This window comes from Elgaria multicarinata, chromosome 3 (assembly GCF_023053635.1).
Source record: "Elgaria multicarinata webbii isolate HBS135686 ecotype San Diego chromosome 3, rElgMul1.1.pri, whole genome shotgun sequence".
NCBI lineage: Eukaryota > Metazoa > Chordata > Lepidosauria > Squamata > Anguidae > Elgaria > Elgaria multicarinata.
In genome coordinates, this window is record NC_086173.1 from 150,421,483 (window position 1) to 150,448,355 (window position 26,873).

General features: G+C 45.9%; 1 protein-coding gene and 1 pseudogene across 1 annotated transcript in view; both read left to right on the top strand.

Annotated features, from left to right (window-relative positions):
- The first annotated feature begins 1,106 nt into the window (after positions 1–1,106).
- Positions 1,107–26,416, top strand: LOC134395527 (zinc finger protein 271-like; annotated as a pseudogene).
- LOC134395528 (zinc finger protein 850-like) overlaps positions 8,979–26,873 on the top strand; it is a 66,519-nt gene continuing 48,624 nt past the window's right edge. The window contains exon 1 of the mRNA XM_063121692.1: positions 8,979–9,150. The gene's annotated coding sequence lies outside the window, so the exon portion shown is untranslated. The remainder of the gene's footprint in view (positions 9,151–26,873) is intronic.

Consider the following 26,873-nt stretch of genomic DNA (forward strand, 5'->3'; position numbering starts at 1 on the left):
AAGCCACCTTAAGAGGTCTCAAAAATGTACTTGAAGAGTCACGTCCTGGCCAAATGGATTACTGGTATCTGTGGGCGGATGTTGCCTATAAAAGAGCAGAACTTAGTAAAAACCGAGGACCCAGTGCTCTGCCACCAGCTTACTAGTGTGCATTGGACGAACTCGATAAAAACGACACCCAAACTCAAGCACCTTTGGTACCACTTCCCCAATCTGAGTCAGCATCGATGCAAGCTCCTTTAATCCAAATCCCACAATCGGTTGTAACAAGACCGGAAGTTGCCGCTACAGCAACTTCAGCCGCACTTCCCGCTCTAATCACTCATACTAACCGATGGACACACATCCCTTATAAACCAAAAGACCTAATTTTGTGGGCTAAAAATACCCCAGACCTCTACGAAGATCCAGACAAAGCAATAAGTCAAGTTCGGCTAATTTTTGAAATGTATTGCCCCACCCCATCAGACACGGCCCATTTTTAAGCAGTATTTTGAAGACCAACCAATTTTTGTCGAAGACTGACGGCTAGCCTTGGAGTCGCACCAGTTACTAATGCTAGTAATATTTTAATCACCTCATTTCCGGTCACAATTGCCTTGGATCCAAATGAAGATATTCAACAAGATTTGATTTTAACTCTCATTCAGAGAGTGCTAGAAACTTTACAGGACATGGGACGGAAAACCATTAATTGGTCTAAAGTTAAAACTGTTACCCAGGACAAAACTGAGAGCCCAGCTGATTTTATGGCCAGGCTCCAAAAAGCACTGAGGACATGGGGGGGGGGGGCATAGACACTGATTCTGAGCAAAATGCGGCTCTTGTAGTTAGTTTGTTTGTTGATCAAGCAGCAGCTGACATAAAGCAATATTTTAGATCACACCAGCCTGGTTGGCAAGGAAACTCTGTTTCTCAAATTGTCACCACGGCTAAATACATCTTTGATGGCAAAGAAGAGAAGGAGAGCGAGCGAGGCAAGAAAGAAAGGCACGAAGAAGCATCGATGCTTGCTGTAGCGCTGTCTCAGACACACTATTCACAAACAGGAAGGGGCCGCGGGAGAGGCACGCCGTTTCCAGCAATCAGAGGGAGAGGGCGTAGCGATGCCCCTTTTGGTAGAGGAGGGTTTAGTCAGCAGAGGGGTGGAGTGCAGAGGTGGTTCCCACAAGGGCCAGGACCCCGTGAGTCTCTGCAAGCACCGCCCTGTTCTTTCTCAGGGACGTGTCTTGCTTGTGGAGAATACGGGCACTGGCAATTTGATTGTCCTACGAAGCAAGCATCTGCTTCACCAGGACCAACCGAGGAGTGGCCAGCAGGGGCCACTACACACATGAATTCTCAATGACTACATCTTGCTGAGCCGTCAGGGGCTGTGCTTGCCGCCCGCCGCTCAAATGTCCCCAGTTGCAAAGTGGAAATTGGATTTACAGAGGCCTTTTCGTAGCCTAACCATAAATGGCCAACCCGTCACATGCCTTATAGATACAGGCGCTTCTAGAAGCATGCTAAATGCGCAAATTTTACCTGTATGTCCCGGACGCGGGACCAAAGTAATCGGTATTGAAGGGAAAGAAACTGTGTTGAATGAAAGTATACCTGTTAAAGTTCAGATTGGCTCTTCAGCTGTCACACATCCTTTCCTAATGAAATCAGACAGCCCCGTTTCTTTATTGGGCCGCGATCTATTGGCCAAATTTTCTGCCACAATTTCTTGTAGTCCTTATGGTATGTACATCAGTGTTCCCTCAGAAAAATTGATGTGCCTTTTAATGTCTATGATGCCTGGGCCCGTTTCAATGCCCTATCTAGACCCACACATCCCAGGGCCGGATACCTTGCCCAAATCAGTCTGGGCTGAAACCTCCCAAGATGTTGGACTGTTGACCTCTGCAGAGCCAGTTCGAATTACTGTAAAACCAAATGTTCCCTATCCAAATGTTCGCCAGTATCCAATGTCTCACGAGGCTCATGAATGTATTCAGGTTATAATTGATGATTTTCTCCAAAAAGGAATTTTGAAACCTTGTGTTTCCCCTTGTAATACCCCATTATTGCCCATAAAAAACAACAACAACAAAGCCTGGAGACCCCCCCCCCCAATATCGTTTGACACAGGATCTCCGTGTCGTGAACAATTTTGTCCAACCCCGTACTAATATTGTCCCAAACCCCATTACTATCTTTTGTTCTATCCCTGCTATAGCGCAGTGGTTCACTGTCATTGATTTGTGTAGAGCTTTCTTTTCTGTCCCTGTACATGACTCCCAGTACCTTTTTTCTTTTTCTTGGGGCCATCAGCAACTGACCTGGACCCGATTATGTCAAGGTTTCGTGGAATCTCTGACTATCTTCTGCTCTATCCTAGCTGGTGACCTGGCCACCATTCAACTGCCCCATGCTTCTAAAGTTACTTGTTATGTTGATGATGTTCTGATCGCCTCTAACACCCCAGAACAAAATGCTATAGACTCTCTTTCGCTGATTAAACAACTTGCAGATAGAGGCCACAAAATCAGTAAGAAGAAACTTCAGTGGTGTTGCCAATCTGTGACTTATCTAGGTCACATAATTGAACCTGGAGTCCGAAAATTAAGTTCACAGCGAGTCCAGGCCATTTTGCAGGCTGCACAGCCCACTTGTCAGTCCCACGTCCGCTCGCTACGAGGACTACTCAGTTTCTGCAGGAACTGGATACCCAACTTTGCAGAAGTAGTCCGCCCCTGGCAAAATAAAATTGGCAAAACTCTTCCTGAGGCCATTGAGTGGACGAAAGAAGATGAGGTTGCCTGGGACACAGTCAAGAAACTCCTTGTTTCTGCCCCCACTTTAGGCCTGCCAGACTATCAAAAACCCTTTGATCTTTTTGTATATGAATCCAAAGCTGTTGCATCAGGGGTCCTTACCCAGAACTTCATAGGGAAATGACGCCCTGTTGCCTATTATTCTGTTAATCTTGACTCTGTTGCCAAAGGTTTTCCTCCTTGCTTGTGAGCAGTAGCTGCAGCTTCAGCTATTGTTCTCAGAGCCTAAGAACTGACTTTGGGACACCCTACTGTCCTACATGCTCCACACAGCTTGAATACTTTGTTGTCAACAGCTAAGACTCAGGCCCACCTCTCACCATCTAGGCAACACCACTATGAACTTGTTCTGGTCAACACCCCAGGACTCACTTTTCAGAGATGTGCCACTCTGAATCCAGCCACTTTGCTCCCCACTGTTGATGAGACTGTAACCTCTGAATATCATGATTGTGTTGTCACCCTTACACAAGGAGACATACTCAGGCCTGATTTATAGGATGAACCTTTTGATGATCCTGACTTGACCTTTTTCACTGATGGCAGTTCACAGGTTATAGACGGAACTCGTCTTTCTGGTTACGCTGTCACCACTTGCACTGAAGTTGTTGAATCTTTTCCTTTGCAGCCCCCAGTCTCTGCACAAGCCGCTGAGTTAATTGCTCTTTCTCGAGCCTGTTATCTCGCTAGTAATCGCTCAGTAGTCATATATTCCGATTCACAGTACACTTGCACCGTTGCCCATGCCACTGGCGCCATCTGGCGGCAGCGAGGATACCTTACATCCTCCGGACAAGAGATTGCACATGCCCGCCTGATTCACAGACTATTATGGGCCATCCTCGCCCCATCCAAAATAGCTATTGTACAAGGCAAAGCTCATGGGAAGTCCACCGGCTCAGTGCGCCAAGGAAATCATTATGCTGGTCGAGCAGCAAAAGCCGCAGCCCTACGACCGGGACCAACCCCCAACTTTTTAATGCCTATGTTGGCTCTGACTGAAGCTCAAAATTCTTGCTCTAACTATCAGTGTGCAGCCCCTTGAGCAGAGATTGAGTCCTGGCAAGAACTAGGAGCAGAAAATATACATGGAGCCTGGACTATGCCCAATGGCCGCCTTTGCTTACCTAAGGCTGCACTCTGACCTTTCTGCCAAGCTGAGCACACTGGAGCCCATCTAGGATCCACTAGGTTGGCCGAAGCCATCCTACGAAGTTGGTTTGCCCCCGGCATCCATGAAGTAGCTAAAAGAGTAGTTGCTTCCTGTGTCCCCTGCTCACAAATCTCCAGAAAACCAACTCCCCCAGGGCCCCAAGGGGGGAGGCCATGGGTCCAATTGCCCTTTGAATGTATTCAGATTGATTTTGCTCACATGTCAAAATGCCAAGGTTTTCAGTGGCTTTAGGTCTAGCTCCTTCTTATCTCTCCTCTCTCATCTCACACTATTACCCCGCTCGTGCTCTTCGCTCCTCTGATGCCATGCTTCTCGCCTGCCCAAGGGTCTCTACTTCCCTTGCTCGGCTTCGTCCATTTTCCTCTGCTGCCCCTCATGCCTGGAACGCTCTTCCAGAACATCTGAGATCCACAAGTTCAATCGCAGCTTTTAAAGCTCAGCTAAAAACTTTTCTTTTTCCTAAAGCTTTTAAAACTTGATGTTGTTCGGACTTTATACTGTTAGTTTTTCCCTACCCTGTGCCTGTTTACCCTGCCCAGTGCCTGTTTGCATTTTCTTCCCCTCCTTATTGCTTTACTATGATTTTATTAGATTGTAACCCTATGCGGCAGGGTCTTGCGATTTACTGTTTTACTCTGTACAGCATCATGTACATTGATGGTGCTATATAAATAATAATAATAATAATAATAATAATAATAATAATAATAATAATAGACCAACTTTCAGGGTGGGTTGAGGCTGCTCCAACACGAGCTGCCACTGCAAAGGAAGTAGGGAAGTTTCTCCTTAGAGATCTGGTGCCTCGTTTTGGCCCTCCCCTCATTATCGACTCAGATCAAGGTGCTCATTTTACTTCCAGTGTTATTCAGCACCTTGCCAAGACCCTTGGCACCAACTGGAAGCTTCACACACCCTACCACCCCCAATCTTCTGGCCAAGTTGAGCGCATGAATCAGACTCTTAAAACCCGACTCATCAAGATTTGCCAAGAATCCCATCTCACCTGGGTTCAGGCTTTACCCCTTGCTCTTTTTAGTATCCGAACTGCCCCAAGGGGGGGGTCCTGTCCGTTTCACCTTATGAATTCTTGTTTGGGCGTCCTCCCCCAGTAAGCAGGGTGACTGGTGCTCCGCACGTCTCCCTGCTAGGGGGGGACGAAGATGTAACCTCTTATATTATTCAGTTGCAGAAACAATTTCAGGTCCTACGTGTGTACGCCCAGGATGCCCAGACGCTGCCTCTGGACGTCCCGGCGCACCCGCTGAGGCCAGGAGACGCAGTCTGGATCCGGAAGATACCAGCTAGACCAGGCGAGCCGAAGTGGAAAGGCCCCTTCACCATTCTGCTGACTACTCACACCGCTGTCCGGGTCAAAGGCATCAACTCCTGGGTCCATTACACTCATTGTAGCAAGCAGCCACCGCCGCCTGAAGGTCTCACAGCCAATGTGAGCCCACGTGGGAGCACTGCCAGCCTCCCCACGGACCCACAGGATGAAGAGAGGCCAGAAAAAGACGGTATTGTTTCTTACACAAGCCACCCGCACCCACAGAAACCTCTTACTCTAGTTCTTCGCAGGACTACATCTTTCTAAACAGATGGACACTGCTTGGGAGTGGGTTCTCATCGGACTATTGGTACTCGTATTTGCTGCTATCTGGGTCTTCTTCCATTGGTTACACCTCTGTGGAGAAGAAAAATACGTTGAGGTGTCAGAACCTGAAGACAATAATGTCCATGTTCCTGATGCTATTGTCTCTGTTATGGGCACCAGTACTGTGTAATTTTAAATGTTGCCCAACTGGAACACCTAAGTGTGGGCCAGCCAACTATAACATAGCAGGATATTTTACAAGACACGGTCGCAGTGTGGGTAGATCTTATGGATTCTATTCACAGGTCCCAGCAGCTCCTGTCCCAAAGAAAGGACACGAACGATGCCCAGGACAGACCCAACTGCAACTCACCTCCCAGGCCAGGAGAGTAAAAACCAGCTTTATTACAGGTCGCTCATGCACCAGCAACAGCACATCTGTATTTATAAACTGGAAAAAAGAGAATACATGGTCACCAGAATATCAATCAGTATGCATGAGCTCTGACCTGCCATGGGCAGTAGCCCTAGTTATTAAATGTACTGAAACAGTCAGACACACAGACGGCGTAGAAGGGGGAATTATATGGAAATCATTAAGTAAAGTAGGACAATTTTATACTGCCAGAACCAATACCGATAAACATTTGTGCATCCCAGCTTCCGCCACTGCCACATATTTAGAAGCAGATGTTAGATGGAAATCCCTGTTAGCAAAAGAGACTGCTGCGCAACAACCCAATGGGTTAAACGAAACTGTGTGTAAAAACATGAACTATGAAACCAGCAAGTATGAACTTACAGCAGTATCAATATTTTTGTCTCCAACATTTCAAAATCTCTCCAAACCTGACTGAAGGCACAGGATGGCAAAAGAGTAAAAAGGTGTTCACTTGGATAAGAGCACCTGGATCAGAAGATTGGTTTTCATTCGAGCCTCTGGCTCCTGAGAACGTAATTCTGACCACTGTTGAAGCCATCCAGTCTATTCTCCATCTTACAGACTGCTACGTGTGCTTAAATGCAGGTGTTGGTCGTCCAGGGTCCCCTATGCCATGGGGAACCCAACCCCTAAAGATGTGGGAAATATCAAGCCCCAAATGGTTTAAATTTGTTAAAGATAATGACGCTTGGTGCCCTGGTTCCCCAAACAACAAGTGGCAGATCAGGCAATTGGGTCATATGGCCCCTTTCTGCATTTCTAGGCCACACAACAAAAATCGGACGAACGTGGGGGAGAGCCAATGTCATACCTATAACACCTGGGGGTTCAACCCACATTGGGGAGTAAATTGTAGCTATTATCACTGGAATGCCACCAAATCATGTAAGAAACGCCTGAACGGTACCATTTATAACTGCTTGACATACAAGGAGACTGACCCGCATGAAGCGTGGGGAATGGGTGTAGATGAAGCCATGAAATGCAGATTAATGAATGTTTCAGCTGGAATGATTAATAATGCCACCTGGGGTCGCACTTCCCCCGTAGCTGAGTTCTATAGAGAAAATGTTGATGTTTTCATCTCAAAGCATTCATCCTTGTATAAAAGTCTATTGAAACAAATGAATATCACCCAAGGGACTAACACAGTTGCAAATTGTACTGGTGAATGCTACCCTGAAAAACATAATTATTCCCATTTAGGAGTAGCATGGTTCCCCAATCCTATTTAGCACCTTTTGAATTTCACTGGCCCTATCCATGAATTATGGGGAACTCATTATTATAAAGACTTGCACCCAGGACCAGATGACACCCCAAACTCTTGGCATGGGCCTTATGCTCAAGGAAAAAGAGACCTGAAGAATCAATACTTTATCTGTGGAGACCATGCCTACCATGAATTGCCAAAGAACTGGTCTGGGTCTTGTTACATTGGTGTCATTTATCCCCCTTTTAAACTTTTGCCTCCTGAAGCAGATGTGTATTTACCAGTATATACAGCTCTGCACCAACTACACGATGTAAATAAACGAGCCCTTAGAGTTGGAGAGATATTCGAGTCTACTCAGCGTTGGCATGGTGATGAATGGCCTGCAGCACGCATTGTAGAATATTATTGCCCAGCAACCTGGGAGCCTAATGTTGTAGGACGAGAGCCCACCTATCTAACAAATAGGTTGGTCAGGCTTCAAGCAGTTGTAGAACTGTTTGCAAATGCCACAGCATTTGGGCTCGAAGGTATAGCGGACCAACTAGATGATCTCCGCAGGGCCGTTATTCAGAATCGTGTTGGGATTGATTATATTCTTTCGAAGGAGGGTGGCCTATGCGGCGTTTTTAACTGGACAGACTTCTGTCTAAAAATAGCAGACAACGGAAATATCTTGAGAAAACTGGCCAAGGACATCAGAGATGTCACCTATGTCCCTGTTCTCAAACCTGGCATGGTTGGGACACCTGAAATTGGCTCACTGGTTGGTTGCCTAATTGGCCTTGGTTAAAGCAGGCTTTTGTAACTGGATTATTCATTTTAATAATCTTGTTGTGCCTCCCTTGCTTAATTCCCTGTTTCCAAGCTTGCTGCTCAGCAATAGTAAGCTCCGTTGTGCAAAAAGAAGTCCGCCAGCAAATGTATATGGCTATACCACAGCACGACGAAGATGAAGGGCCAAAGCCCGACCTCCGAAAATGGGTAGACAATAGTAACCTAAGTTAGTGGACCTGCACCCATTGGGTTAGGTCCAAAGGGGGGACTGATGTGGAGAAAAGTAGCAGCATCAGACTATTAGAATGCTAAGACCGTAGTATACCCTTATATGGCTCGCATACCCTTATATGGCTTGCTCTTTGTCTTGAGAACATATATATTCTCATGTATCACTTTAGTTTTTAGGAGAGTCAGTTGCTTGGGTCAAGTGTAACTTGCCACTGCTCTTGCACGTATAACTTGGCCTTGTATCGATACAATAAACAACTTTTTAAGAATATCTGGTGTCGTCTCGCCTGAGTGAGGTCCGGTTGGACAACCTAACCCATCATCCACATCACCTGTAATGGCACTTTGCCCTGCCATCACCATATCTCCCTCTGCCCTGCACAACTTGAATTGTCGCCTCTTTTCCATTATACATTATACGTCTACAATAACTTCACAATAGCAAATTAACAACAATACGCAATTAACAGGGGAAATTAACATTACTAATTAATTAATGGTACCTAAGACAGAGCAAAGCCCTGAGCAACGCATTTTAAGGGCAGCGGCCTTTGCTATAAGACATCAATATGTGGTTTTTTAAAATCTGCAAAGTATTGGAGGCCCTTGGCATACCTGAGCTTTGTTGGTGGAGGAAGAAATAAGCATGCCGAAGGGGAGACTACAATTCCCAGGAGCCTCTGCGGCTCCGTAAAAGGAAAGGACAGGACTACATTTCCCAGCAGTCCCGGGCTGCCTGGGTGCTTGTTACCAGGAGGGGTGAGGGCCTTCAGTTGGGGGAACCGCTGGCTGATTAGGTCTTGGGACGTGGAGATGCTGCAGACCCGGGACGAAGGCAGCGGACTTTCAGGGTGGAGGTGGACCAATGCCCGCAGCCTGCAAAAGCACCTGAATCCCCCTTTGCAAATGCCGGTAAGTGGGGAGAAAGGACCAGATTTGGCGGGGGGGCGTGTTTGTTCTCCTGGAGAGCCCCCCCCCCCCCCCGCTCTTGGTTGGGCCTGAGTTTGCCTTGGCGTGGAGGCTTTCACGATGGCGTTACAAGAGGGAGCAGCGTTTCGGGTCCCTCCTCCTTTGTCCTTCTGGAAGGCGGGAAGGAAAGGAAGAGAACCGGAGAAGCTGGGAAGGAAGCCTGGAGGCCTTTTCACGCGGGGGGGGGGGGGGAGAGGAAAGAGGAGGAGCAGGGACCGAAGGCCAAGGAGAGCGTCTCTTGCTAACTCAGAGGAGAAAGAACTGGACGTACTAAAACGAAGGACACCGAATTATTTATTTATTTATTTATTTAGCGCCATCAGTGTACATTGTGCTGTACAGAGTAAAACAATAAAATAGCAAAACCCTGCCGCATAGGCTTACATTCTAATAAAATCATAATAAAACACTAAGAAGGGGAAGAGAATGCACCAAACAGGCACAGGGCAGAGTAAAACTAACAGTATAAAAGTCAGATCAAAATCAAGTTTTAAAAGCTTTAGAAAAAAGAAAAGTTCTTAGCTGAGCTTTAAAAGCTGCGATTGAACTTATATACCTACCCGGACCTTAAGATCATCTACAGGGGCCCTTCTCCGTGAGCCCCTGCCAAAGGAAGTGAGGCAGGTGGCTACTAGGAGGAGGGTTTTCTCCGCTGTGGCACCCCGGTTGTGGAATGAGCTCCCCAGAGAGGTCCGCCTGGTGCCTACATTGTACTCCTTTCGTTGCCAGCTGAAGACCTTTCTATTCACTCAGTATTTTAACACTTAATTTTAACTTAAATTTAAATTATACTGTTTTAACTCTGTATTTTAACCTTATATCAATTTTGCTGCGTGGTTTTATCCTGGTTGTGCTTTTTATACTGTATTTTGTATTTGTGTTTTTAACCTGTTGGCTGTTTTATGATGGTTTTAATTTTTGTGAACCGCCCAGAGAGCTTTGGCTATTGGGCGGTATAAAAATGTAATAAATAAATAAATAAATTGAACTTGTAGTTCTCAAATGTTCTGGAAGAGCGTTCCAGGTGTAAGGGGCAGCAGAAGAAAATGGACGAAGCCGAGCAAGGGAAGTAGAGACCCTTGGGCAGGTGAGAAACATGGCATCAGAGGAGCGAAGAGCACGAGCGGGGCAATAGTGTGAGATGAGAGAGGAAAGATAGGAAGGAGCTAGACTGTGAAAAGCTTTGTAGGTCAACAGGAGAAGTTTATATTGGATTCTGAGGTGAATTGGAAGCCAATGAAGAAATTTCAGAAGTGGAGTAACATGGTTAGAGCGGCGAGCCAAGAAGATGATCTTAGCAGCAGAGTGGTGAACAGAAACCAATGGACTGATGTGAGAAGAAGGAAGGCCAGTGAGAAGAAGGTTGCAGTAGTCCAAATTAAAATACTTAAAGGAGTTAAACATTTAGTTTTCATAGAAAACCACACAGAATCAAAATATAAACTAACAAAGTGGTTTTGGGGAACAGTTCCTATGACCCCCAACACAGTGGTTTCTAGGGATCATCTCCAAACATAAAAACAAAACAGAATACAATAAAGAGGAGGTGACTGCAGTTTCATGCAATGCTTCATAGGCACCAGTTCAAAAAGACCAAAACAAGTGGAGGAGGGGTTGCCAAAAACTGCCACAGATTATTACCATGTTTACATCTCCCCCCCCCCCCTCCAACACCCTCTCCTCACAACAATGCAGGCCAGCATTTCAAAGTAGCCGTAGGGATACACGGAATGATACCACAAGCCCCTTAAGAACCAGATGAAGCTGAAAATGCTTGAGGAGGTTGAAATTAGCAACCCAAGCATCCTAAGACTCTGTGCTTGATACATGTTTCATTGAACTTGCCCCTTGCGCATAGCCATAATATGGGTTGTCATTCAGAATGGCCATAGGAAAGCATTAGGCTGTCATAAGAGGCACAGAGAAAAGAGGGGAAGCCCCAAAATTCTTGTAGAGGCTTGTAATAACACTAAGCATCCTAAGAGTTTTTGCTGCAGGAAAGCTCCATTGGCATGGCCCGTACACTGCACACAGGCACATGAGGTTTCCTCAGAATGGCAATAGGAAAGCATGGTGCTATCTGGCAGCCCCGGAAAAATCAGGGGGAGCCCCAAAATTCTCATAGAGGCTTGTAATAACACACTAAGAATCCTAAGAGTTTTTGCTGCAGGCGCGCAGCATTGGAATGGCCCCAACATTGCGCACGGCCACATGAGGTTTCTTCCGAATGGCCATAGGAAAGCATGGCTCTATCTGGAAGCTCCAGAAAATCAGGGGGAGCCCCAAAATTCTCTTAGAGGCTTGTAATAACACACTAAGCATGCTAAGAGTTTTTGCTGAAGGCGTGCTCCCCTGGAATGGCCCCTACGCTGCCACGGGCACATGAAGTTTCTTCCGAATGGCCATAGGAAAGCATGGCGCTATCTGGCAGCCCCAGAAAATCAGTTGGAGCCCCAAAATTCTCATAAAGGCTTGTAATAACACACTAAGCATCCAAATAGTTTTTGCTGCAGGCGCGCAGCATTGGAATGGCCCCAACGTTGCGCATGGGCACATGAGGCGTCTTCAGAATGGCCATAGGAAAGCATGTCTCTATCTGGAAGCTCCAGAAAATCAGGGGGAGCCCCAAAATTCTCCTAGAGGCATGTAATAACACACTAAGCATGCTAAGAGTTTTTGCTGAAGGCGTGCTCCCCTGGAATGGCCCCTACGCTGCACACGGGCACATGAAGTTTCTTCCGAATGGCCATAGGAAAGCATGGCGCTATCTGGCAGCCCCAGAAAATTAGTTGGAGCCCCAAAATTCTCATTGAGGCTTTTAATAACACACTAAGCATCCTAAGAGGTTTTGCTGCAGGCGTGCTCCCCTGGAATGGCCCCTATGCTGCGCACGGACACATGAGGTTTCTTCCGAATGGCCATAAGAAAACAAGGGGGCTTATCTGGCAGCCCCAGAAAATCGGGGAGCCCCAAAATTCTCATAGACACTTGTTATGAGACCCTAAACATACTAACAGTTTTTGCTGCAGGCGTGCTCCTTTGGAATGGCCCCTATGCTGTGCACAGGCACATGAGGTTTCTTCAGAATGGCCATAGGAAAGCATGGCGCAATCTGGCAGCCCCAGAAAATCAGGAGGGGCCCCAAAACTCTCAAAGAGGCTTGTAATAACACACTAACCATGCTAAGAGTTTTTGCTGAAGGCGTGCTCCCCTGGAATGGCCCCGACGCTGCGCATGGTCACATGAGGCTTCTTCCGAATGGCCATAGGAAAGCATGGAGCTATCTAGAAGCCCCAGAAAATCAGGGGGAGCCCCAAAACTCTCATAGAGGCTTGTAATAACACACTAAGCATCCTAAGAGTTTTTGCTGCAGGCGTGCTCCATTGGAATGGCCCCAACATTGCGCACGGTCACATGTTTCTTCCGAATGGCCATAGGAAAGCATGGAGCTATCTGGCAGCCCCAGAAAATCAGGGGGAGCCCCAAAATTCTCATAGACACTTGTTATGAGACCCTAAACATACTAACAGTTTTTGCTGCAGGCGTGCTCCATTAGAATGGCCCCTATGCTGTGCACAGGCACATGAGGCTTCTTCAGAATGGCCATAGGAAAGCATGGTGCTATCTGGCAGCCGGTTACTTTGTGTACTTGGACTTCCAAAAGGCTTTCAATAAAGTCCTACAATGAAGACTCACGAGCAAATTCAGCAGTCATGTGACCATTTTAGGTATTCTGCATAGAGGAAGGTCTGGAACATCTATCCTAAGTATCTAGTTTATCAGTGCTACAAGCAGTTGGCAATTAATAATAGCCTGTACTACTCTTATCCTTTGAATATGTCCAATTATTCAGTAGGATTTGTTCAAAGGATAGACAGGGGTGCTCCAGTCAATATTGTTTACTTAGATTTCAAAAGAGCTGTTGACAAAAAGCCTTGTCGCACGTACACTTTTGTTCTGGTTTACCCTCGAATTATCTCATTTCGCTGATATAGTGCTTATATAGCTTATGAAAACTTGTAAACTTACACCTCTGCTGTTGTGCGTTGGGGAGATCTCTTGAGGTTGACTCAAACATGTTGTTATCCCCACCCCCAAGATATTCTTTGTACCTCCTCCTACTGTTTATTGGTTGTTTGAAATGGGGACAACTCTTAGGATGCTTAAGGTCTTATTAAAAACAACCATAAGAATGATTTTCTGGGGCTGCCAGATAGTCCCATGCATTGCTATGGCCATTCCGAAGAAACCTAACGTGCCCATGCGCGATGTGGGGGCCATTTCCACAGAGCACACCTTCTGCAAAAACTCTTAGAATGCTTAGGGTTTTATTAAAAACCTCCACGAGAATTCTGGGGCTCCCCCTGATTTTCTGGGGCTGCCAGATAGCACCATGCTTTCCTATGGCCATTCGGAAGAAACCTCATGTGCCTGTGCGCAGTGTAGGGGCCATTCCAATGGAGCACGCCTGCAGCAAAAACTCTTAGCATGCTTAGTGTGTTACTACAAGCCCCTATGAGAATTTTGGGGCTCCCCCTGATTTTCTGGGGCTACCAGATAGCGCCATGCTTTCCTATGGCCATTCGGAAGAAACCTCATGTGCCTGTGCGCAGTGTAGGGGCCATTCCAATGGAGCACGCCTGCATCAAAAACTCTTAGCATTCTTAGTGTGTTACTACAAGCCCCTATGAGAATTTTGGGGCTCCCCCTGATTTTCTGGGGCTACCAGATAGCGCCATGCTTTCCTATGGCCATTCGGAAGAAACCTCATGTGCCTGTGTGCAGTGTAGGGGCCATTCCAATGGAGCACGCTTGCAGCAAAAACTCTTAGCATGCTTAGTGTGCTATTACAAGCCTCTACGAGAATTTTGGGGCTTCCCCTCTTTTCTCTGTGCCTCTTGTGACAGCCTAATGCTTTCCTATGGCCATTCTGAATGATACCCCATATTATGGCTATGCGCCAGGGGCAAGTGCAATGAAACATGTATCAAGCACAGAGTCTTAGGATGCTTGGGTTGCTTATTTCAACCTCCTCAAGCATTTTCAGCTTCATCTGGTTCTTAAGGGGCTTGTGGTATCATTCCCGTGTATCCCTATGGCTACTTTGAAATGCTGGCCTGCATTGTTGTGAGGAGAGGGTGTTGGAGGGGGGGCAGATGTAAACATGGTAATAATCTGTGGCAGTTTTTGGCAACCCCTCCTCCACTTATTTTGGTCTTTTTGAACTGGTGCCTATGAAGCATTGCATGAAACTGCAGTCACCTTCTCTTTATTGTATTCTGTTTTCTTTTTATGTTTGGAGATGATCCCTAGAAACCACTGTGTTGGGGGTCATAGGAACTGTTCCCCAAAACCACTTTGTTAGTTTGTATTTTGATTCTGTGTGGTTTTCTATGAAAACGAAATGTTTAACTCCTTTAAGTATTTTAATTTGTAGATGATCCCTAAACTCCTTCAATGGTTTCCTATGGCCATTCGGAATGACACAATGCATTTCAATGGCCATTTGGTGTCCTTCGGTTTAGTACGTCCTGAAAGCACGAGGCGGATCGTAACTGCTCGGGAGGCGTAACGCTGCCTTCCTAAGGGGATGCTCCTGTGTCGCTCTGGAGGGTGCAATGTGTGCCGAATGCGAGCATCAGAAAGTCGGAAGGTGCCAAAAGCAGTCCAGCCCCGACCGCCCCCCTCTTCCTTCACCCCTCAGGTCAAGCTGGGGAGTTCGGGCACCACAATATCACGTGATGCGAAGAGGGCCCTAGGGCTTGCTGCCCAGTTCGCTGCAGGGACTTCACCACCAGCTGTGAGGAAGGCAAAGAGGCCAGTCAGGCTCTGTAGCCAACTTGAGGTGGGAGAAAGGAACAGAGAGAGCTGCCTTTTGCTCCTTGGTCCATCTAGTCCAGTATTGCCAACACTGACTGGCAGAGACTCTTCAGGCAGGCGTGTTTTTTTCCTGCCCTCCCTGGAGATGCTGGGGATTGAACCTGGGATCTCCTGCATGCAAAGCAGGTGCTCCATCGCTCATTTCACCCCGATCCCTAATGTAAAGATGGGTGAAATTGTGGGCTAGCTCATGCCAAAGGCTGCAGCCTCCAGTCAAAATTGCCTTGGGCGCATAGGTGCGTGACTGGAGTTGTATGTAGTAGGGGTGTGCACGGACCCCCCGCTCCGCTTCACTTGCAGATCCGAGATTTTCGGAGCGGGCCGCTTCGCCCCGCCCCTGCTCCGCCCACTTCCGCTCCGCTCTGCTCAGAGCTCCGGATCCAGATCGGAGCTCCGTTTCCCCCCCCCCCCCATAGGGTTGCATTGAAAGCTAAAAAATTATACAACTTTTTTTCTGTTCAAGTTAGAAACCTCACGTTTGGCACCATGACACCTCATGGACATATACACACGCACGCCACGTTTCAAGGGATAGCTCCGTCAATTTGCATGTTAGAAACCTCTAACTCAGCACCATGAAAGCTTATCCACATGTCCACACGCATGCCAAGTTTCAAGGCAATCCCATCATCCCCTGATTTTTGGGGAATTTTTGAAAATCGGGCACCCCATTCACACCCCTTGGGATAGCTCCGTCAATTTGCATGTTAGAAACCTCAAACTTGGCACCATGACAGCTTATCCATGTGTCCACATGGACGCCCACACTCAAAGCAGTCCCATCATCCCCTGATTTTTGGGGAATTTATGAAAATTCAACACTCCTTTCCATAGCTCCGTCAATTTTGCATGTTAAAAAACCCCCTCAAACTCACCACCATGAAAGCTTATCCAGGGATACATACGCACGCCAAGACTCAAGGCAGTCCCATCATCCCCTGTTTTTTGGCGGGGCTTAAACCTGCAAAATTTGGAACTTCCATAACTCCAAGTGAGCGCAGGAAGGACTTCTCCCCTGAGTCAAAGCCACACACACACAACATCCCTGCGAGGTGGGCAGGGGAGGAGGGAGGGAAGGCAGGCAGGCATGCAGCTGGCATTTCTGGGGGCATAAGGAAGTGAGCCAAGAATAAGCCAGTAATGCATATAAAATGGAATAAATAAATAAATAAAGGAGGGGTGGAATTAAAAGCAGCAGTGTTGCTGAATAAACAACAAGAAGAACTTTTTAAAAAAGGCTTTATCTGTCTTTTACCAGTAATAGGGGGACGTGCCCAGGGGAGGGGGAAGCAGCTGCCAATTTGACTGGTCCTAGTGACCAGTCTTTTAAGAAGCAACGCTGTCAGTTCAACTCATGAAAGACATTGCTCCACAACTAAGAAGTAAATGCTCACTTCAACTCATGATAGGCATTGCTCCACCGGGTTACTCTCTTTGGAAGGTTCTGATGGACTTCCAGTACAGGAGAGAGTGGGGGCACGTCCACAATGAGATGCCCTAGGGGAGCTCACCCCTTGCACCACATCTTTTCAGTTGTTCCCCAAAGTTAGGGTGGGTAGCAGTGCTGTGTTTCTATCTCTTATTATTGGCTTAGTATATGATTTCAGGTTGTGTTTGTGCATTTGATGGGGCTACTGTGTTAAAAAACACTGGGAAAAGTCCGTTCAGATTAAGAAAGAGAAGTTTCCCAGAATCCCAAGTTACCCGTTTTGCCTATCCCCTCCTCCAACTTTGGGATCATCATGACCGGGAGCTGACTCTGCCCCTCAGCCCTTTGAAAAAGGTATTTTTCCCGCCGATTTTTTAAAAAATTCTAGTGCGCGACCCGCACCACGCAGAGAGGTGAGAGTAGTCTCAAAATGACCCCCATCCACGACTCTCTGTGCACAAGAATTTTCAGAACGATAGCTTAAAAAACAACCCAGTTATCCCCAATTCTTTTCCTCAAAGCAATCCTATGGGCGAAAACCGCCGTTTGACCCGCGCTGTCCGTTTGTTTACCCGATTTTTAAAAAATTCTAGCACGTGACCCGCACGACGCAGAGAGCTGAGAGTAGTCTCAAAATGACCCCCATCCACGACTCTCTGAGCACAAGAATTTTCAGAACGATAGCTTCAAAAACAACCCAATTATCCGCGATTATTTCCCGCAATGCAATCCTATGGGTGAAATCTTTTCAAGATGGCGATCAGAGCGCTCCGCCTGAAATAGGAGCTCTGAAAAATGGCCGCTTCTCTTCGCCTTGCTTCTAGGGGTCTGCGGTCCTCTGGGTAAGGCGGAGCAGGCCAATTCGCTACTGCTTCTCCACTCCTAATTGGAGCGGAGCACATGCCTACTATGTAGGATGAACTCTGTGAACTGAAGTCCGTGCGTCCATCACTTGATGCATTTGTGGTGCTTTCCACAGCCTCGTGTCAAAACATTGTGAACAACCCACAGTTCACAATAAACCATGGGTTCTCTTTATAGGATGTCTGTGGTTAACAAACCATGGTTTGTTAGCACAGCTCGGTTTAGACAATATTGTTAGAGACAACTATTACATTTTGTAATGGCGGCTGTGCTGCTTCCTGCCTTTGTCCTGCACTCTGGTAGGTTTTTTTTCCCTTCACGCGCTTAAAACATGATCTCTGCCTGACCAGGAAGTGTGTACGTGGCAGTCAGCAATGTAGTTGAGACCGAAGAACAAAGGTGGCAACTAGCCAAAAGGGGGCGTAAGCACTAATGAATACTATGTGTAAATAGCTTGAACACTAATTCCTCGGGGTCTGACTGCTTTCTTAAGAACAGACCTCTGCTGCAACAGAATAAAGCGCTTTTTAGACGCTCTGTTAATCACGGAGTCGTTCTTAAGGGCAAATTTGTTATCCCGTCCCTTGGGAAAGAACTATTATCCAACAATATGATAACCCATGGTTCAGCAACAACCCATGGTTCAAACACAACCCACACTCAATCCCTACTGGAGTATGGGTTATCGTATTGTCTGGTCCCAGTCATTGTGTCTTGCCCACTGAAAGATCATTTCTTAAGATACAAGGTGATACTGGGAAAACGCATTTCCCAACTGCCTTTCTTGCTCCCACAGTGTGTGGCATGACATCCACACCTCAATCCAGTTGACTACAGCAGAGCCAGGAAAGGTAGGAGGTACTAAAGATTTCCATATGGATTTTGCTGGAGAAATGAAAGAGCAGGAGAAAATTGAATGCAGAATCCTACGCATGTTTAGACAGAAAGAGGTCCTACAACTCCCAGCATTCCCCAGACAGCATGGGGGGTGGGTGGATTAAAGCTAGAGGATGATCAAATTTTAGCTTAATGAACCAAGAGATGCAGACTTTTTGCCTGTGCATTCAGCAGCATTTTGTGACAAACCAGGAAGTCTTCCATGATGAAGCTTCCTGTAGATCCTTCGTGGTTTAATATCCTGGCTTGTTCCGAAGCTGTTAAGCAGAGTTTCCTGTTCAGATGAAAGAGGAAACAATAGTTAATGGAAGACTTTCTGCTTTGCTTGTTGCCTCGTGCAAAGGGGGCTACGTGTGGATATCCAAAAAATTCATTCATAAAAGTCAGCTTGTTTAGTCAAAGTATTACTGTTTGATGAATCTGCTGCCCTTTTGTTAATTCTCTTTTTAAATTGAATAGTTGGAAGAAATCTTCCCTTCCCATTTCAATTATCTAGCATTTAGTTTGTCTTATTGATTGTTTTAATATAAATGAAGCACCAAACATGGTTTTGAATTTACATTGAAAATGATGTTAGTTATTGCTATAAAGTTTAGTGATGTTACTTTTATAAAGTTGAAATAAGAAAAGTGGGGGGAATTAAGACTGAAACCCTTACCCCCACCCCAAGCTATAAGCAGTTGCAATAATGGTAAAACATCTGTTTCTTTTTATTGACCTGGCTGGATATTTTTCCGGCATTATTATTATTATTATTATTATTATTATTATTATTATTATTATTATTTTATATAGCACCATCAATGTATTAGCAAAAAGGGGTCCAGAAAACCTGAAAAGGAATTCTAGGTGCTAAGCCCATATTAAAATGCTTGAAGTTTGAACAGTATGCTTCCGTGAGAATGAGATGTCACATTCTAAGACATATTTATTTCTTTAAAACAAGGATATAGGATTGCAAGTCCCATTTTCCATTCCCATTGGCTAGGGCTGATGGGAATTGAAATTCTCCAACATCTGGAGGGCCGCATGTTCCCTTCATAGACTTAACAATCTAAAAAGACATTACACAGAAGGAAAAAGCCATAAACAAACCCTAGTTCAAAGCTGATTTATGATCCTGGTTTGTTTGGGCACAATAAACCATAATGCTAGGTTCAGAGGTAATATGAAGCTATCTCCCCTTCTTGGTTTGTTTACCTGCTCGCATAATGGATGGAATGAAGAGCTGCATGCACCAACATACTGCTCATTCACATGACTGGATTATCAAGACAGGATTCCCGGCTTAGCATGTGTGAGCGTGACCAGTGTTGGAGATTCTGGGGAAATTGGGATTAAGTCAGTTCTCTCCCTTCTCATAGAATCATAGAATAGTAGAGTTGGAAGGCCATCGAGTCCAACCCCCTGCTCAGTACAGGAATCCACCCTAAAGCATCCCTGATAGATGGTTGTCCAGCTGCCTCTTGAATGCCTCTGTTTTGTTTATGTAGAGTCAACCGACCTTTGATGATGTGGCTGTGGGGGGTGGAGCCTAGCAGTCTGAAGCCTACAAACGCATTTATCTCCGTATGATTGGCATGATAAAGTGAGTAAATCTCATTAGCAGTATTATGAATCCTCCGTGAAGTTGAAGCATGTAAAAAATCCCTCTCAGTGTAGCCGGAAAAGCTAGTTTCGATTTGTGGCTGAGAAGGGGGAAACGCACGGAAGGTACTAACAATAACTTTGATGAGACACAGACAGTTTAAGTGAAAGAACGTTATATCCTTATGTGAAAGCGAAGTACAGAGAGGATGCAAATTAACTCACTCTGGGAATAAATCTTTGGTGGTGTAGGAGGTGGTGGGGGCAGCGAAGGGAAGAGTGAGTGAACAAACTGAAGCGTCGAAATCTAAATGCCAAAAAATAAAAATAAAAATAAGGGAAAACCACTTTGGACCAGAACCAAAACTCACCCCTCTGACAAATCAGTGGCCAGATTAGTAAAAGAAGAAGGAATTACACAGGACGATCCAGTAACAAAGATACAAGATAAGGAAGAAGGGGATAAAATGGCGGAGAAGTCTGGAAGTAATTGTTCAGGCAAGATGAATGGCAGAGGGCCAAAAACAGCGCAGGATGACATGCTGGTCAAGCTGGCAGATACGATAGGAAAAAACAATGAAGTTCTACTCCGGAAGATGGAGGAAAACAATAAAAAAGCCAACAATAAGGTGGTCAAAAATGTGCTGGAAGGAGTAAACAAGTCAATGTTGGAGCTCAAGAAGGAATTGGAGCAAACAAAGTCAGAAGTACAACAATTAACGAAGCAGGTTGATATGAACCAGCAACAGTTGAAACAATTGAATATAAGTTTTGAACCAACATGAACTGAGACTGATTTGCTTGGAAGAGCAATTCAGAAGGCCAAATATGCGTATAAGAAATTTTCCTGAACGCAGGGTGAGAATTTAAGAACCAGCATTTTGGGATGATTTAAGGAGCTGGCTGCAGATTTAGATCTGGCACCGCAAGATGTCGAGAGAATACATCGGGTGGCTGGAGGAAGAGCTGGAGCGATGCCTTGTGATATCTTGGTTAGATTTGCTAACTATTATAAAAAGGAGCAGCTTAAGAAGAGAATCAGGTAGGTGACAACGTTGCAGTACCAAGAAACACCAGTTCAAATCTACAATGATTTGTGTCCACAAACCATTGAATCGAGGAGAAGTGTTAGACCAATAATAGCAAAGCTTAAGAGGGAGGGGATTGCTTATTCTTGGGGATACCTGGTGTTCCTGAGATTTATGCATGAAGGAAGACAACATAGAATAACATCTCTGGAACAGGGAATGGTGAAGCTGAGAGAATCAGGCATAGAAGAGGAGATACCAACCCAGCCGGAGGGAGAAAAGGAAGAACGTCCTGGTCCAAGTAGGGAGTAAAAAGATTTAATAAAAACAGGAGGGAGGGAAAGGGAAGGAGATAAGAAGAATGGATACTGAGCTGGAGGGCTTGCTGCATTGGGACTGTGGGTTCTCTCTCCCCTCCCCCCTTTGAAGGTTGAATTAGCCATGACCGGTGTGGTTCACCTATGGAGCAGCAAAGGGGGGAATAGACAGGGGAGGGGAATTGGGGGAGAGGGAGGGAATAAAATCTTTGTTAGTTGGTTTAAGTTTAAGTTAGTTGTGTTGTTTATGTGGGTGTGCACAAGGGATCTACAAAGAGCAAAACAAACCCTAACCCTAACCCTAACCTCAAACCTCAAACCTATTGGTGACGAAACAGAACAAGTGGAAGCTGCAACAAAATGTTGCAGCATGGAGATATCTTGTTCAATGCTCTCTTCCAGGATACTCCATTCCATTCCCCAACACATCCAGTTTTGTTCTCCCTGCACCCTAGTAGTCAGTCCTCGTTCTGTCCCCATTGTTGGGCTGTTTTGCCCCCTGCTTCAGATGTTTTTCCCTATTGATGGATTACATTTATGCACACGTGCCCCCAAGCCTGCTGACACCTCCCTCTTGTGCACAGGTGGTGTCATTTCGGCTACATGAACAGCAGCACTCATGCCAGAACATAGGATATAGAGGGGAGGGATACTAAAGGCCCGAGAGACGCCGGGCAACGCAAGGTCGATTCAGGAGTATGTCCCATTCAGTTTAATGGGGCTCATTCCCTAGGAAATGTGGTTTAGGATTTATTGAGGACAAGACTCGTTTCCCTACAGGTCAGGAGGGGTCAATTTGGGGCCTGTCAGAGGTGTTGGCCTACAACTCCCATGATCCCCACCATCATTGGCTCTGCTGGCTAAGGCTCATGGGAATTGTAGGTGAAAACATCTGGCGGGCTCAAAGTTACCCACACCTACTCAGCCATCCAAACATCTGGACATTGGTTCTTTTCTTTATACCAGGGGCAGGGATCCTTTGGTGTTGGGCTGCAACTCCTGTCAGCCCAGCCAGCATGGCAAACGTTCAGGGATGATGGGTGTTGTGTATTTCCAGATGTTTGGGGACTATCTCGCCCTCTTTTAAAGCCATCTAAACTAGTGGTCATCACCATATATTTTAATCGAGTCCTGGGATTTCCTGTTGTTATTATAATTGTGCAGGTGTGTGTTTGTGTATAGATAGATTGGTAGATAGGTGTGTGTGTCTGACTGATTATATGTTTATCCTAACCTTGTTAGGATGACATGCTAAGCCACAACAGTTAAGCATCTTGAGCTAAATATTAAGGTTTAGCATGTTCTGTTAACCATGCCTTAGTGTGTCACGTGGACTATTCCTAACCATGGTGGCGACATAACCACAGTTTAAACACGCTCACTAATCATTTGCTGCAAAAGGATAGGCAGCTTAACCGTGGCTTAGCATGTTATTATTTATATTTATTATTTATTTAAGCATTTTTATGCCACCATTCAGCCAAAAAAGGCTCTCACGGCAGCTTACAAAAGTATTTCTTGACAGTCCCTGCCCAGGCTTACAATCTAAAAGACATGACACAAAAGGAAAAAGGATTGGGAGGGGGGAGGAGAGAGAAAAGGAAAGCAAATTCAAGCACTACAATCTTACTTGCAAAGTTCAGCAGTTACTGTTGACAGTTGGCAGCAGGAGGGAGGGGGCTCTCAGCTGGAGCTGGACCCCAGGCAAGATGGAGAGGTGCCTGGCTGCTGCTTCCTCCCTCACTGGTGCCTATGCGGCAGAGTCTTGCTATTTACTGTTTTACTCTGTACAGCACCATGTACATTGATGGTGCTATATAAATAAATAATAATAATAATAATGGTGTTGTCTCCACAGGCCCATTACATACCATACCATCATGTTTTAAAAAAATTCTAAACCACCCAGAGAACTTTGGCTATTGGTCAGTATAGAAGTTTAATTATTTAGTATATCTTGAGATGGTGAATTCCATAAACAAATTAGAAATTGTAATAATCTAATACAGTACATAGTTTTTAGAAATTATTTGGAGAAGTAAATATCTGAATACCTTGTCTTAAACATCTTATTCATCATGCTAAAATAAAACATCCCATAACCCGTTTTTTCATCATTTTTTTTCCAATTTTTTGGGAAAAAAACAAAAAAGGCTTCCAACCCCCGCCCCCCGAGGGTTTTCTGATTTTTTCCAGTTTTTTTCTGGGCCTTCACATCTCTAACCAAAGCTCAAGGGATATGAACATAAGAAGACCCCTGCTAGGTCAGACAAGGGCCCATCTAATCCAGCCCTCTCTTCACACAGTGGCAAACCAGCTGTTGACCAGGAACCCACAAGCAGGACATGATGCAGCAGCCACCCTCCCATCCGTGTCCCCGAGCAACTAGAGTATAAAAGCTTACTGTGTTTCATATTGCCGGTTGCACTTATCCATCAGGACTCAGCCATTGATAGGCTTCTCCTCCAGGAATTTATCCAAACCCCTTTTAAAGCCATTCACATAGGTGGCCATTACCACATCTTGTGTTAACGAATTCCAGACTTCAACAATGCGCTGCGTGAATAACTCCTTTTATCTGTCCTGAGTCTCCTTTTAGGCCTGGAGGAGAAGGCTATCAATGGCTACTAGCCCTGATGGTTATATGCTACCTCTGGTATTCGAGGCAATAAGCCTGTGTGAACCGGTTGCTGGGGAACATGGGTGGGAGGGTGCTGTTGCACCTGTGTCCTGCTTTGTTGGTCCCTTGTCGACAGCCGGTTGGCCACCGTGTGAACAGACCACTGGGCTAGATGAACCCTCAGTCTGAGCTAGCAGGGCTCTTCTTAGGTTCTTATGCCTGCAGGGCCAAACCACCCCTCCACACTCCCTCTGGAGATTGGTTCTTTTCTTTATACCAGGGGCAGGGATCCTTTGGCCCTCCAGGTGATGTTCGCCTGCAACTCCTATCAGCCCAGCCAGCATGGCAAACGTTCAGGGATGATGGGTGTTGTGTATTTCCAGATGTTTTGGGACTATCTCACCCTCTTTTAAAGCCATCTAAACTAGTGGTTGACACCAGATATTGTAATCCAGTCATTGGATTTTCTGTTGTTGATTATTATAATTGTGTATGTGTGTTTTTGTACATAGGTAGATTGATAGATTGTGTGTGTGTGTGTGTGTGTGTGTGTGTAGAAATGACATTATTTGTTTTATCTTGAAATAATGAATTCCACAAACAAATTATAGGAACGTTCAGTGCCTCTTTTCTGTTTTGCTTTTTATCCCAGGAGATGACTTGAGGAAAAACAACCAATGTTGCGTGTGTAGGAAGTGTTTTACTCAGAAACTTAATCTCCCCAGACACCAGAGAGCCCACATGGGACGACCTAAACGGCACAAATGTTTGAGGTGTGGGAAAACGTTTGCTTCCCAGGCAAGTCTTTTAATTCACCACAGAGTCCACACTGGGGAGAAACCCTACAGTTGTCCAGAATGTGGGAAATGCTTTTCTCAGCAGCAGCATCTCGTGAACCACCAGAGACTTCACACAGGAGAGAAACCTTACAAATGCATGGAGTGTGACAAGTGTTTTGCTGATTCTTCTACCTTGGCGAAACACCAGAGTGCCCACACGGGCGAGAAACCCTACAAATGCATGGAGTGTGGAAAATGTTTCGCTTTTGGCTCAGGCCTCGTGGCACACAACAGAATCCACACTGGAGAGAAGCCCTATGTGTGTTCAGAGTGTGGGAAATGTTTCATCATCCGGTCCCAGCTTGTGAAACACCAGAGGGTTCATACAGGGGAGAGAAGCTACAAATGCGTGGAGTGTGGGAAATGTTTTGCTGTCAAATCTACCTTAGAGATCCACCAGAGAGTCCACACAGGAGAGAAGCCCTATAAATGCACAGAGTGTGGGAAGTGTTTTGCTTACCACTCGTCTTGTATGAAACACCAGAGAATCCACACTGGAGAGAAACCTTACCAATGTCCCGAATGCGGGAAATGTTTTTCTCATCAGCCAGATCTTAAGATCCATAAACGAGTCCACACCAGAGAGAAACCCTATCAGTGCTTGCAGTGTGGAAAATGTTTTGGTTATGAATCCAGTCTTGCGATGCATCGCAGACTCCACACCGGGGAGAAACCTTACAAATGCTTGGAGTGTGGAAAGTGTTTTATTCAGCAGTCGAACTTTGTGACGCACCAGAGAAACCACACCGGGAAGAAACTTTGCAAATGTATAGAGTGTGGGAAATGGTTTACTCAGCCATCGTGCTTATTGAAACACCAGAGAGGACACACAGGAGAAAAGCCATACGAGTGCCCCAAGTGTGGCAAATCTTTTTCTCGTAGCTCAAGCGTTGTGAAACACCAACGGTCCCACATCGGAGTGAAACCCTATGAGTGTGTGCAGTGTGGCAAGTGTTTTGCTCGCTATTCCAACCTTATGCTGCACCACCGAGTGCACACTGGAGAAAAACCTTACAAATGCTCAGAGTGCAGCAAGTGTTTTGCATCCCGCTTAGGTTTAGTGGAACACCAGAGAGCTCACACGGGGGAGAAGCCGCATAAATGCTTGGAGTGTGGGAAAAGCTTTGCTCGCCATTCAAGTCTTACAACGCACCAGAGAGTCCACACGAGAGAGAAGCCCTATAAATGTGTGGGCTGTGGGAAGTGTTTTTCTCAGCAAACACACCTAGCAACACACAAGAGAATCCACACAGGGGAGAAGCCTTACAAATGTCCCGACTGCGGGAAAGGCTTTGCGCAGCGCGCCCACTTTGTGAGTCACCAGACAATCCACTCGGGAGAGAAACAGTTCAAGTGCTTGGAGTGTGGGAAATGTTTCGCTCACAAGTCAAGTTTGGTTATCCATCACAGAGTGCATACTGGAGAGAAACCCTATAAATGCCTCGAGTGCGGGAAATGTTTTCCACAGCACTCGAGTCTTGTGTCTCATGGGAGGGTGCATACGGGAGAGAAACCCTATCAGTGCCCTGAGTGTGGGAAACGGTTCAGTCATCACAGTAATGTTGTGATTCACCAGAAGGTCCACATAGGAGGCAAACCAAACCAGTCTAAGCCACAGAAAACCCATACGAGCGAGAGGCGCTCTGGTAAGCTGCTTATGTATATAACAGAGGCTTGGAGGAGGAGGGGGGAGTCAATGTATTTTTTTATTTATTGCATTTACATTCCACCTTTTTTCCTCTAAGGAACCCAAGGCGGTGTACATAATCCTCCTCCTCCTCTCCATTTTTATCCTCACAACAACAACCCTGTGAGGTAGGTTAGGCTGAGAGTCTGTGACTGGCCCAAAGTCACCCAGTGGGTTTCCATGGCCAAGTGGGGATTAGAACTTGGATCTACCAACTCACAGTCCACACTACACCACACTGGCTCCCATTGCTGTACTCTCTGCTCACGGACACACTGGGATTGTTCACACAAAATGTAACACTGAGTGGTTGAATGTGGGTTGTTATTGAACCAAGGGTTAGCATTTTGTCTGAAGCCTCAACATTTTCCACAGGATGGCTTGTTAACCACCCTGAACAACCCAACAACAACCCATGGGTTCTTTCTCTTTTTCCTCACTCCTTCTGCCACCCCTTCTCTCTCCTTCCTTCCCTCCCATTATTTAATTATTTATTTATTACATTTCTATACCGTCCA